General features: G+C 35.8%; 1 long non-coding RNA gene across 1 annotated transcript; it reads right to left on the bottom strand.

Moving 5' to 3' along the window:
- Positions 1–8,637: 8,637 nt before the first annotated feature.
- Positions 8,638–10,080, bottom strand: LOC135846651 (uncharacterized). The gene is made up of 3 exons (XR_010558996.1): positions 9,858–10,080; positions 8,923–9,017; positions 8,638–8,826 (listed from the first exon to the last, which is right to left on the bottom strand). It is a non-coding gene; the product is annotated as an uncharacterized LOC135846651 (long non-coding RNA).
- Between the last annotated feature and the right edge of the window lie 4,797 nt (positions 10,081–14,877).

The following is a 14,877-nucleotide window of genomic DNA, read 5'->3' as shown; positions in this document are numbered from 1 at the left end:
GGAGTAATAAGGTCACATCTCAAAAAAAATTGATTTTGATGTTTTTGCATTTTTGGGGTTTGTATGACCCCCCCCCCCCCTCAACCAAAAATTACACTTTGAGTTGGGTACATCATCTAGATCTTGTAAAAAACGCAAATGGCCTAACTCAAAATCTCAACAACATTACAAGTTGTTTGGAGTTATAAGGGCGCATCTCAAAAAACTGTTAGCTATGTACTGTGTAACGATATCATGCACGTATGTGCACAATTACTTATCTCTGTGAGATATGACTATGTACCAGTGTACTACACTTGATACCAAATATATTCAATCGTTTTGTAGTCTCAGACGAGACCAGTTGTACTTATTTAACATGGTAGCGAGCGTTGAGCTCGGAGCTTTCAGTGAGCCTGATTTTTCTCGTAGTGTTTAGTGAAATGGTATTTTCTCGCACTGTTTTTTCACAATTTGACTGATTTTTGCGGTGTTTTCGCTATTTGAATTGTACTTGCGATATTTTTGGCGCGTTTTAGTCGCGATTTTTGAAACGAATTTGATTTTTGCTCTCGTTGATCGATTTTTTGGTCAATTTTTCGTCGTTTGTCGTTGTATTTGAGTCGTTTCAAGTTCCTGTTTTCGAGATGGCTGAATTTACTGCAGTTCCCAAGTTCGATGGCACTGATTATATGTCATGGCGATTTCGTTTGGACACATTTTTAGAGGCAAAAGATTGTATAGATGCTCTGAGTGCAGCACCAGCCGGAGCAACGGATGCTATCCTAAAGGCCAAGAAACAAGAAGATGCAAAGGCTCGAAATTTCATCGTACGTTTTATGACAAATGATCAGCTGGAGCTGATTAGAAATGAAACTACAGCCTATGGAATGATAACGGCTCTCGATGAAATTTATGCAGTGACCACTCAAGCTGCACAAGTAGCTGCTGTAACTCGTTTATCCGATCTCAAGTATAGTCCGGAAATTGAGCCGAAGGTGTTCGTTAGCAGATTTCAAGCTGCTCTAAATATGGTTCGATCTTCTGGGAAAATTCTGGATGACGATTCCAAGCTGCAATATTTTCTGATGAAATTGCCAGAAAAACTGTCTCATTTGGCCGATATTGTGGATGTGTTACCCGCTGGAAAAAATAAATTCGCCTACGTCAAGGCCAAGTTTTTAGCCCTAGGGAACAAATTTGAGTCTGAGGAATCCGAAACTGAGCCAAAACCCTCAACATCGACAGCATCACCTGTTACCGAAGAATCGAGTGAAACAACCAAGGACAAAGAGGTTTTTAATGTTCGAAGAAGAAATGGGTCAAAAGGAGGATGTTTTACCTGTGGAAAGACTGGCCATATCAAGAAATATTGTTGGAAAAATAATCGTAATCGTGGTAGAGGTGGTCAAAATCGGCGATTTAATGGCAGAGGTCGTGGTAATTATCGTAATAATAGAAATGATAACCATAATGATAGTCGTAATAATGATAGGTCTGCTGAATCGTTCTTAGTTGAGGTTGATAAAAAAATTGAGTTAGGTGAAAAACAAACAAATTCGTGTATGAGAGGATCCAATATGGTCTGGCTTTTGGACAGTGGCTGTACAGACCATATTGTAAATAAAAAAGAATATTTTTCGAAATGTATTGAGCTAAAAAGTCCTATTAATGTTAAAATGGCTGATGAATTCCCCTGTGTAGCCAAGTATATTGGTACTGTTTGTGTTAAATTTAAGGTAGATAATGTAATTACTCCTTGTACCATTAAAAACGTCCTATTAGTCGAAGAGTTGCCTCACAACTTACTGAGTGCTAGTACTATCGATGATGCTGGTTACAGGAGTCTAGCTGGAGATGGTAAAGTACAGATTTTTAATCGTGATTGGAATATTATAGCCGAGGGTGTGAGGCAGGGTAAGTTATATAAGATAGAATGCGAATATTTTAAGGAAGATTCGAATGTGTTTTCTGTCTCTAAGGTGAATAATGATCGTAAATATTGGCACAGGGTGTTGGGTCATGTCAATTTCTATGACTTGAAGTCTTTATGTCAAAAACAGCTCGTTGATGGTCTACCCAGTGAAATTTCTAGTCAATATGTTGAATGTGATATCTGTAAAAGGAACAAAATGAGATGTGTGCCATTTGGAGATGGTAGGTCTAGAGCTAGAGAGATTCTCGAAATTGTTCATTCTGATGTTAGTGGTCCTCACAATACTGTTGGTTATCTTGGTCAGCGTTTCTTTGTGACATTCATAGACGATTATAGTAAGTTTGTAAAAGTGTACACTGTGAAGTCTAAGGCTGAGGTCCTTGATTGCTTCAAACATTATTATAATTATATGTGTACGTTAACTGGTAAAAAGATCAAACTCCTAAGGTGTGATAATGGGTCCGAGTATATAAATAGAAATTTTTACGATTTTGAGGCAGAGAAGGGTTTTCGAATTCAAAATGTACCAACCTATACTCAACAGCTGAATGGTGTTGCGGAGAGATATAACCAAACTATCATGGATAGGGCCAATTGCCTATTTGACGAGGCAAGGATAAGTAAGAGATATTGGCCTGAGGTTGTAAAAACTGCTGTGTTTATAGGGAATCGTTTGTTGAATAAATCAATTGAAGAGAAAACTCCATTTGAAATAATCCATGGTAAGAAACCTGATGTCTCGGAGTTAGTGCCTTACGGTTCGTCATGTTTTGTGAGAATTCCTGATCAGAAAAGGCCTGGAAAGTTTTCGAAAAAAGGAGTTCAGGGTGTTATTGTTGGTTTTGAAGATACAGGCTATAGGGTTTTGATCTCAGGCGAAGTCACTGTAAGTAGGCATGTTGATATCATTGATAATTCGAAGAGTAGGATAGTTTACCTTGAGAGTGATGATGAGGATGATAAGAGCGAGAGAAACAGTGGTGAGAATTTGTCAAAAGAGAGTGAGAGAGCGATTCCGAGAAGGTCAGCTCGTGAAAAGAAGGTTCCTGAGCGTTATGGCGATCCTGTTGCTTATTTTGTGCAAGTTGGAGCTCCTCAGAGTTACGAGGATGCGATTAATAAACCTGATTCGAATGAGTGGCAAAAGGCTATGGAAGTTGAAATGAGTAATATTGAGAAAAATGATACTTGGAGTTTAGTGGATTTACCTGATGGAAAAAAAGCTCTTGGAGTAAGATGGGTCTATTGTAGGAAAAGTTCAGGCGCTTACAAGGCTAGATTGGTTGTTTTAGGGTATCAACAGGAGGAGGATGCGGAACAGAGTTATTATTCACCTGTTGTGAGTATGACTGCTGTGAAAATTTTCCTGGTCTTATCTATTATTAATGGCTGGGAGATTGAACAACTTGACGTTGATGCCGCATTCTTGAATGGTGAAATCAAGGATGAAGTTTATGTAAAGCAGCCTAAAGGGTTTGAAAAACGTCCGAATCGTGTTTGTAAATTGAAAAAAGCTCTGTACGGATTGCGGAAAAGTTCTAGGTGTTGGTATGATTGCCTACATGATTATCTGGTATTATTAGGTTTCGTCTGTTTCGAAATAGAAAAGTGTATTTATGTATTGATAGAGAAGAATCTTGTGGTGTATATTTTGGTATTCGTAGACGATTTGTTGCTTTGTGGTAATAGTATTGAGCTCATCGAAAAAATAAAGAGAAAATTATGTGCCAGATTCTCAATGAAAGTCCTAGGTAAGGTGAAAAATTATCTTGGTATAGATATTTCGATTAAAAATGGTGTCATGTCGTTGAATCAATGTAAATACATTGAAGAATTGGCTGAAAAGTATTGTGTAACTAATGCTCGAGATCGTTTTGATACACCAATGGAGATTGGCTTGAAGTTAATGCCAGATAAAGAGTCAGATTGTGATTTGCCTTTTCGAAGTCTAATTGGAGCTCTATTGTATATTTCTGCGGCTACAAGGCCGGATATTTCGTTTAGTGTATCATACTTGAGTAGACTTCAGGCTGGATACACAAAGGAGCATTTTGAGTATGCCCTACGTATTCTTTCGTATCTGTATTCCACTCGTTCTCTGAATTTGAATTATTTTAAAAGACATGAGACTATTTTAGATGCCTATGTTGATTCTGATTTCGCTAGTGATACGTATGATAGGAAATCAACAACAGGCTACGTAATTCGTTTGTATGGAAATCCGATTGTATGGAAGTCTTTGAAGCAGGGTGCGGTGACAAGAGCATCTACCCATGCTGAATACTATGCTCTTGCTGATTGTGCTCAAGAGACTGTTTGGGTAAAATGGCTGATATCCGAATTCGGATGTAGTGTTGGAAAGGTCAAGGTATTCGAAGATAATTCAGGGGCTAGATTTTTGGGTAAGAATGGAAATTTTACAGGCAAGAGTAAACACATTGATATCTCTAAACGGTTTGTGACAGATCTTGTCGATAAGGGAGAGATTCAGATTTGCGAAGTAAAGTCTAATAAGAATATTGCTGATACGTTTACGAAGGCGTTAGGTCCTAGCCTGTTTGAAAAATTTAGGCAGGAAATATTAGGTACGTAATTATCGATGAATAGGTACCTACTAATGTGTACTTGTTTTGTAATGGAAAATTTCGTTTATGTAATATGTGTATTTTATACAGAAATCTAGTCTCATACCTGTTTAGAAATATATTGTACCGTATTTTAACGTCTATTTTATCTATGTATTTTATCAGATATTTTAATCATATTTAATCGTGTGTTATTTTATTGAAACGATGTATCATGTGCTATATTGGCTTATATTTGGTGTAGTCACGATGTAGTTGGAAAATATTTAATTGTAATCGAAATGGTAATTTGTAATCGTATATATGAATCGATATGATCGATAAATTGAATTAATTCTCGAATAGTATTGTACGTGTTTTAAATGGTTGAATTTCCCTTAAAAATTCAAGGTGGCGTGTTAGCTATGTACTGTGTAACGATATCATGCACGTATGTGCACAATTACTTATCTCTGTGAGATATGACTATGTACCAGTGTACTACACTTGATACCAAATATATTCAATCGTTTTGTAGTCTCAGACGAGACCAGTTGTACTTATTTAACAAAAACTCCACCTTTTTTGAGCAAATTTCGTACATACAAAGTGTTAACAAATAGTTTTGATTGTTTTGAATGTTTGTCAGTTGGAAATAGTCACAAGGAGTGCATTTTTTATTGGTTTGTACCAAATGGAAAAAATTTTTTAAATTGATCACTTTTCAGAAAAATGAATTTGCACATATCATGAAATTTTAGTTTTTTGAGAAAAACTCAAAAACTAAGCACTTTAGAAAAAAACTAACGTCATTATGTCGATTGGAAATGTAATTCTCTATAACCTTGATATCATGAAATTTTTTTAGGACGCTTCCTTTTGCCTCCACATCAACTTTAATGAAAGGTTCTAACTCAAAATGTTTTCCAAACATTGAAATATTTCCTCTCTAAGATTTTATTTTTCAAAGTGTTCTTATGCTAAATGAAGGTAGGATAAGAGATCTTTAAAATGAGGTGCTATTCATTCCTCACAATTAATTATAAGTTGATAAAAATAATGAATCAAGTTTTAAAAAAAAAGAAAATCACCCTCCTGTAAAATTTCACTTTTTTGAGATGTGACCTTATAACTCACGAGGTGCGATATATATATATTTGAGATTCGGAGTTAACATCTCGTGGCGGCGCCACCATCAACTTGCTGAAAGGGGGACTTTTTGCAGAGAATCGCATTCATTTGCATCTCGACAAGTCGTGTGTGCGCGTGTGTAAGCGTGCATGAGTATGGAAATGTCCCCCTTTCAGCATGATAACATGTATTTCATGCATTTCACCGCCAGAGTGCAACACATGTTCGTTGACTCCGAATTGAGAGTTGAGACTTTTCAAATTTTGTCCAACTTTTGAAAACTCGTGAAAATTTGTGATTTTCAACAGTTGATGTACATATCGCACATCAGGACATCAGGAGTAATAAGGTTACATCTCAAAAAAGTGAAATTTTACAGGAGAGTGATTTTCTTTTTTTTAAAAACTTGATTCATTGTTTTTATACACTTATAATTAATTGTGAGGAATGAATAGCACCTCATTTTAAAGATCTGGTATCCTACCTTTGTTTAGCATAAGAACACTTTGAAAAATAAAATCTTATAGAGGAAATATTTCAATGTTTGGAAAACATTTTGAGTTATAACCGTTCATTAAAGTTAATGTGTAGGCGAAAGGAAGCGTCCAAAAAAATTTCATGCTAACAAAGTTGTATAGAATTAAATTTCCAATCGACATAATGTCGTTAGTTTTTTTTTTAGAGTGCTTAGTTTTTGAATTTTTCTCAAAGGTGGCACAGAACTCTCAAGGTTGAGGTGATGACCCATCAAACTACTGCCTGACATTTTGCCAGCAGTTCTACTTGGTCTCCGATCAACAATCAACAGTCTACTCGAAGTGTCTCCAGCTCAGCTCACACTTGGTGCTGAACTTCGTCTACCAGGAGATTTCATAGCAGATGCACCTGAGCTGAAAAATGCGCCAGAATTTGTGAAGAGTCTCTGATCAGCATTGAGTAGTGTTGGAAAGTCGTTTAGACGATATGGAGATTCACCGATTTTTGTGCCAAAAGCGTTGGACACGTGCACACATGTTTTCCTTCATGTAGAGACTCAAAGAGCTTCACTCATACCACCATACACCGGACCACATCACGTAATTCGCCGTAAAGACAAAGAGATTGAAGTAGAGGTCAATGAAAAAGCTGTTTTAGTATCGGTGGATCGCCTAAAACCAGCATACTTGGCGCCTGTAGCGGACACCATTAAAACAAGGAGTCAGGTAGAGAATACTGTGAAGCCTGAGCCTAGTCAGCAGCCAGAAGCTGAAAAGCAGCGTCCAAAGTGGAAAGTGCATTTCAAAGGCGTTTATATGAGGTAGATGTCATCGTTTTTCTCGATCATTTATTTAAAACGTGTACCTATTCTAGTCATATTTTTATAAATTGTGTATTTTTTAATCTTTTTTTTTACAATTTTTAATTTTTTTACCTTTGTGTTTTTTTAATGTAACATATTTTAGCATTTAGCTCATTTTTCTCGCGAGTCCCTCGCTTAGGGGGGAGCACTGTGGCGATTGGGTTGCGTTCTCGCACCTAATTATGTAGCAGCAACTTTGTAGCCACTTAGCGGCATTATTACATACCCCTGCGCGCGTCGCTTGTACACAGCACCCTCCGTATGTAGCGTTGTACTCGATGTAGTTTTTTTTTCATCAGGGATGGAAACTGTAACCAAAATTATTAACCGAAATGAATTTTAACCACTAAAATGAGGCAAGAACTGTAACCATAACCATAACCAAAATTATTGATTTGAAATTTTTTAACCATAACCTTAACCGATTTATTTTTTTGTTTTGGTTAAATACATAATGGTTATTTTTTTAAGTAAAAATCTCATTTTTTTTCCTGTAAATGACGTTTATTATGATTTTTGAGAAGAAAAGGGCTCAAATTTGTCTAAAATTTTCTTCAAACTCAAAAAATGGCCGTGAAATTGCGTTTTTTTTGTTTTTTTGGCCACAGGCACACTTTTTTGACATAGAAGTGCAATTAATTTTTAATAAATGAAAGAAAACTGTAACCTTTATTTTTAACCGTAACCTTTATTTTTTTGGGTCATAACCATAACCCTTAACCATAACCATAATAAATAATTTTGAAAAAAATAACCGATATTTTTTTTCATTTCGGTTTCCATCCCTGGTTTTTATTCATTCGTTGGTTTTATCTCTCTGGCTCGCGTCTGTACATTTATCGTGAATAAATATGTTCTTTTTCATGTCAATTATTGACTATTCATTTCCAAAAGGTAACAAATGGGTATAAATTCCCAAAATAGGCATCGCGACAGGCATATGAGCCAATTTCAAAAAATTTTGAAATTTTGAAAACCAATTTTATGTTTTGTTTTAATTAACAAATCTCAATTCTAATTGCACAGTCACTGAAATATATAAATTATCTCCATCATGGGCAAAAATAAACATTTTTAGAGAAAATTTGGTCAAAAAAATTTGAAAATTTTTTGAACTAAATTGAATTTTGTAAAAATTTATTCATTGCAAAAAAGTCTGACCCACAACACAATTTTTGGTATCAACAATATTCCCATAAAGCAATAAAATGAAGAAAAATCATTTGTCAAATTTATCATCATGGATACCCAATTTTAACAGGGCTTTGTGTATGCCGACCAGCGCTTCCTATTCTATAGGCCTCGCGTTAGTACTACATCTAGCGAACATCTCTGAGAAACAATTACTGAGTGTAGCTAACTTTGACAAAACTGGTTTGAAACGCGTGGCTCACTTGTTATGTAACTTTAGCCTTTACAAAGTGAGCCAGGCTGGTAAACTTACTCGTTCACTTCTTATGCAAGATTAACTCACACATGGGTTCATAAGTGTGCTGTCGTGAACCATACATATACTATAAACTTATCTCGTTTGGTGCCATACGTCTTATCGTGATCAGCACACTTCAATTCGTCAAGAAAACCCACCCCCACCCAAATCCTGAACCTTCATGACATATACAATACCTTCACTTTTCGTGCGAAAAGTCGGTAAAAAAAACACACACACGAAACATAAGATGAAAAATATGATTTTATTTTTTAAAAATTTGTACATTGGAATTCGAAATAGTTTCCTGTTCAAGAAATGACATCTTATTTTCGATGAGACAATATTCAGAAGCACTTACAATTGCAGTTGAGCAATTTAATTATGCTATCATAACATTGATTTTTTCGGGCACTTTATTTTTTGAATCGCGTGTTCTCACTTTCTTCTAGAAAAAAAAAACGGATAAGGAAGTGAATTTATTTATTTTTTTAATGTCTTAATACTGTAATAACAGTTTTAAAAAAAAGTAAACTTGGCTTACTCGTTGAATTTGATAAATGACAAAACCAGCCAGCAAAAGCCCAATCAATATTGATACAGATATTAAATGTAACCAATAATTGGAATACCATGGATCTTTAGAAATAAAATAAAATACCTAATGATGATAATATTATTCAGTTTTAATGTTATCCTTTTTCGCTACCTCCAAATCACGTTTTTTTGGGTAATATTTTTCATTGATAGAGGAAGGCGTTGGCATTATAAATTTCTCTGTGAGATAAGCAGGGGCACGCCCTTTTTTGTTACTTCTTTTTTGGGTACACGCTAATTCTCAGAAGTTCTAAGTCAAGTCTATAATTTTTTGTATCCCTCTCTACCTACAAACATCCAAAAAAAATTTGTTTGTTCCAAAATTGCCAAACAAAAGTCCTGTTTTTTTTTGCCAAATTTGCTTGTGAGGTTCTGCTTTTTTTTTTTGCTAAATTTGCCCTACTCAAAAAGTGTCAGTTTTTGAAAAAGTTGTAAAAAAGTGTAAATTTTTTGATTCTTTGTTTTTTTTTTATGAGGGGAGAGGGGAATTATCAAAAAGCGTCAATTTTGGCAAAATAGTTGAAAAGTGTTTATTTTTGGTAAAATTGTCAAAAAGGGCCAATTTTTTGCTGAAATCGTCAAACAGTCCTGTTCTAAGATGACAATCAATTCCATAAAAAGTTTATTTTTGGTAAAATTGTCAAAAAGGGCCAATTTTTTGCTGAAATCGTCAAACAGTCCTGTTCTAAGATAACAATCAATTCCATAAAAAGGAATCTTCTGACAATTTTGGCCACTCAACAAGACTATATGTTGAAATAATTTTTAGTATGAAATTTAATTTTTTCAGAATTTTTTTCTCGCGATCGAGCCTAAATACAAGTAAATATTCATAAGCATTACCACTACCAGCAGGTAAAATACATAAAATGTCACAATTACCACTATCCAAATGAACTATGTAACGGAGCCTTGCAGCGGTGATCGATGAGCCGAACCCTGGAATGATCTTTGTTTCTGATATTTCACAAATATACTTTGCGGAATCACTTTCTGTACAGTCCTTGATTTTCAATATCGTGTTATTTTGGCTTATTTCTTGATTTGGCTTCGTCGATTTGCGAATAGAGTCGCCATTCTTGTACCATTCTATATCTGGTTTTCGTGATCCTACATAAGAAAATTTCATTTAGGTAATTCACAAAAATGACCCGTTGACTCGGAGCTGAGATCATCGTGTTCTGAATCGGTGTAATCATATTGACTAAATAGGTACGAGTAATCGTAAAATATTTTTTTACCACATGCCCAGTTGTATTGAACCACCTCGAGGACATACGACGATTTGAGGTATGTATTGCATGTCGTGCTCTTCATCAAAACGCATATGTCCAGTATTACAAATGTCTTCAAAACCATCGAAGGCAGTCTCTGTTTTTCGTAAAAAAATATCAAAATCGAAAATGCATTAAAACAGGAAATATTCTTTAAATCCTTTTCTTTCTGAATGAAATTCTTATTGGCTGAGTAACGAATATAACCATATTATGTCCAATAAGCATTCCCTAATTTTCAATGTAGGTAGGTAATGAGTTGAGGGTTGAATTGGTGGGTTTTCTAAAGGAACACAATTATCTATAGATTTATGTACCTATACTACATATTTATACCTACTTACTTGCGCTGTGCAAATTTAAAATCCATAATAGCATTGTCAACTTTAACAAAGAGATACATTTCTTCATATTTAAAGTGAAATTTTCTATTACGAATGTACTTTAGTTAAATATTACGATCATACAAAACAAAGAATCCACTCGATGATGTACATATGTGATTCCTATAATAATGTAAATCGGACTGAACAGGGTGTGAATTACTTTATGTCAACTTCCTCTCTACATTATCGTTTTTGTCGAATTTATCTGAATTTTTATCAAGTGATGTTAGAAGCTATGCAAATACATACAAGAGCGAAATATGCCTATCTAACCAATTTCAATCTGATGAGTTTTTTTTTTTTTTTTTTTGTTAGAATTGATAAAAATGTTCGTGTATTTCCTCGGTCAGAGAACTATTTTTTTTTTTTTTTTGGTCACGACAGAAAGAGTTATCATTATTACGATAGCTTCCTACCAAGTCCATACCATGTTCATCTCTCTTCTCCCAGCTGGCAGACAGACAACCTTGAAAGGCCATACAGACAGGTCAACGACCTAAAGTAGCCTGCCAAGCAGGCAGACGACCTAGAGAGGCCACTCAGACTGGTCAATAACCTTAGGAAATGAGGCAGGCAATCACACGACCGCGACCTTGGAAAGCCATCCATACTGATAGGTCAATGACCTTAAGATTAACAAGAACTGGCCATATTTGAGCGATTCTATACACCTGGTGACTTCTGGTGAATCTTGGTGACTGATTCACCAGAACATAGAAAAGTCATATTTTATACTCTGGTGACTTTTTGATGACAGATCAACCAAGCAGTTACCATATTTGAGCGATTTTATACACCTGGTGACTTCTGGTGAATCTTGGTGACTGATTCACCAGAATTCACCAGAACATAGAAAAGTCACATTTTATACACTGGCGACTTTTTGATGTCAAATTTAACAAGAACTGGCCATATTTGAGCGATTTTATACACCTGGTGACTTCTGGTGAATCTTGGTGACTGATTCACCAGAATTCACCAGAACATAGAAAAGTCATATTTTATGCTCTGGTGACTTTTTGGTGACAGATCAACCAAGCAGTTACCATGAAATTCAGTATAGTTTAGAACCATTGGGCTGTGATGCTTCTGTAATAAGTTTCCTATGGTCAGGGTTTTTGATATCAATCTGCATTGAATCCTTGACTGTCCTATAGTCTTGATGTTGCAAACTTTCGACAGACAAGATTAGGGCATGATGTAGTTACATCTTCTAGTGATTTGGGATTGGGTTTCGGGTTCAGGATCAAAATTTATTCATTTCAGGATTAGATTTGTCATTTTGTCCTGGTTTTGTTAAATTTTTATTTTGGTTTTGGGATTGAAACAATTGTTTCAGTTCTGGGATGAATTGGTTACGGTTTTGAGATTTACATTTCAACCAATTTTAAGCCTAAATTGACTAATGAACTCTGCAAGGGGTCTAAAAAATAGGAAGTTTTGACATGGGGAATCTAATGGTGTAGAAATTAGGTTGTTTAATGTTTTAAATGCATATTTTGCTCAATTTGTCGAGTAATTTCTATTATAATCTGAATGAATGCTGATAAATGATGTGAAATGACAATTTATCAAAATCAAATTGGAGAAAAAATCAAAAATTTGAAATCCAGAAACCAATACAATTTTGTTTCAGTTCTGAGATTGTTTTTGGGTTCAAAATTATATCAGTTCTGGGATATTTTTGGTTTTGAGATAAAGAGAAATATTTTGGTTTCAGGACTGGATTTGAATCTGGATTTAAACAGTTCCAGTTCTGGGAATGTTTTGGACCCACATCTCTGGGAACAGGTTATGGGCCCAGAGCTCATTCAACTTTCAATTAACAAAAACTTTTCAAATTTGAAAATTTTAAATATTATCTATTCTGACTGGACCCACATGGCCACATAGCACCGACAAGATCATCAGTGACCTCAACAAAAGTATCAACTTGATTTTGGTGAATTAGTCGCGAAGATTCGCCAGCAGTCACCAGGTGTATAAAATCGCTCAAATATGGTAACTTCTTGGTTGATTTGTCATCAAAAAGTCACCGGAGTATAAAATATGACTTTTCTATGTTCTGGTGAATTCTGGTGAATCAGTCACCAAGAGTCACCAGGTGCATAAAATTGCTCAAATATGGCCAGTTCTTGTTGAATTTTGCACCAAAAAGTTGCCAGTGTATGAAATATGACTTTTCAATGTTCCGGCGAGTTCTGGTGAATTCTGGTGAATCAGTCACCAAGATTCACCAGAAGTTACCGGGTGTATAAAATCACTGAAATATGGTAACTGCTTGGTTGATCTGTTATCAAAAAGTCACCAGTAGTGGTCTGCACGAGCCGAGCTAAAAGCTCGCGAGCCGAGCCCGATACGAAACGAGTCGAGCCGAGCCGGGCCCGTCAGGCTCGTCGTTAGGCTCGCGAGCCTCCGTTCGTAACGGGTACTCAATGCTACACCGCTGTGACTACTCGTGTGAATTCCGGCAGCAACGGGAAAAACTTGAATTGTGCGCATCATCACGAGATGAAACCAACGGTTATTGTTGGGGGAGGGGGGTGGGGTGGGAGTGAAAAGAATAAAATTGCTGTTTTTGCTAAAAATGCATGGTTTAAAACGTTTTTTAATGTAAATGAATTTTATCAAAAAATAACTTGAAGATGTGTAATCACGAAAAACGACGTTTTTATGCAACAAGTTTTAAATTTTGGTTTTAAAAATTTAGAATTTGAGAAATTAGTTTCATTTTAAAACTTTTTGTAGTTGAGAAAAAAATGTAGAAAGTTTTGATGCTGAAAGGTTTTGAAGAATATGAATGCTATATTGTAGTTCCGAGTGAAGCGAGAGTAGAACTTCATAATTTGAATACATAAGTACCTTCTTTTTAAGATTTCAATATTTGAAAAAAAAACAGAGATAGGACTACAGAAAGCGAGGACAGTACTTTTTGGTAATTCAGAATCGATAAAATGGAAAGTTCGAGGTTCAAACAGGTATTTTCCATGTGCAGTACAGTTTGAAAACAAAAAAACTGGATATACGTGATGTAGCGAGGGAAAAATCTATCAGAAATGTACAAAAATTCTACCTATCTTCAGTTTGGAAAATCAGTACAAAATGAATTTTTTAAAAACTTTTATTTTTAAGAATAGGTAAATGAACCAAAAAATATAAAAATTAAACAGACTGATAGTACTGATTGATACGTACGCATTTTGATTTTTCAAAAAAATTCCGCACGGGAACAGTACGTACGTGAAAGTGGAGGGGTAGTGACATTTCATTTACGGCAACGCGGCATTGTGTTGCGTTGGTCAGGTCACAACAATGCCTATTGTTGGAAAAACCATCCCGTTGCGTGTCGTCAACGTTGCAACGAAATTTATCCGAAGCGTAAAAAAATTCATGTTAGGTCGGGCTCGGCTCGAGCTCGTCGGGCCCGTTTCAGGCTCGCGAGCCGAGCCGGGCTTTTTGCTCGAGAACTCGAGCCGAGCCGGGTAGGCTCGCGAGCTTGCCCGGCTCGTGCTGAACACTAGTCACCAGAGTACATCATATGACTGTTCTATGTTCTGGTGATTACGTAGCCACTTAGCGGCATTATTATGTATGCCATTTGCGGACCAGTTGCCGAGCGGTGTATGTAACTAGCTACGTTACATTGTACTTGTTGTACTCGATGTATGATTATTACATTTTTATCTTGAATAAACTGTTGAATTTTTTATGTCAATTATTGCTCTATTTTTACCAAACAGAAACTTGTTCAATTGGGTACAAATTCCCAAAGTGGTGACCTTTGACGCGTTTTGATTTTTGGCCGTTTTAGTGTGTTTCCAGTCCTTTGTCTCGGAGGTAGTTGAGTGGTAAAGTACAGCTTATCTTTGCTACTTTTCATCTGTTCCTGCTAATATCTTAGTAAGTACCAGTTTTAAGCATTCCAATGCATTTTTCGATTATTTTTGCGATGTTTTTGGTCATTTCAAGCCAAAATGACCAATCCAGAAGAAAACAAAAGTGACGCGGATAAAGAGCAGCCCACACCACATGTTGTGAATGCTGTTCATAGGATCAAATTACCAGCATTTAATGGTACAAATATACGTTTATGGTGGCATCAGGTAGAGCTCCGATTGGGTGTAGGTAGTTTCAAGAATGAGAAAACCAAATTTGATGCCGTGGCACGTTCGCTACCTCATGACATAGCTACCAGAGTCCTGCACGGTAGGCTATAGTTAATAGTTATAACTAGTTGGTTGG

The sequence above is a fragment of the Planococcus citri genome, chromosome 1, assembly GCF_950023065.1.
Source record: "Planococcus citri chromosome 1, ihPlaCitr1.1, whole genome shotgun sequence".
Classification (NCBI taxonomy): Eukaryota; Metazoa; Arthropoda; class Insecta; order Hemiptera; family Pseudococcidae; genus Planococcus; species Planococcus citri.
The sequence above is the reverse complement of the archived record's forward strand: the minus strand, read 5'-3'. Positions and strand labels throughout refer to the sequence as shown.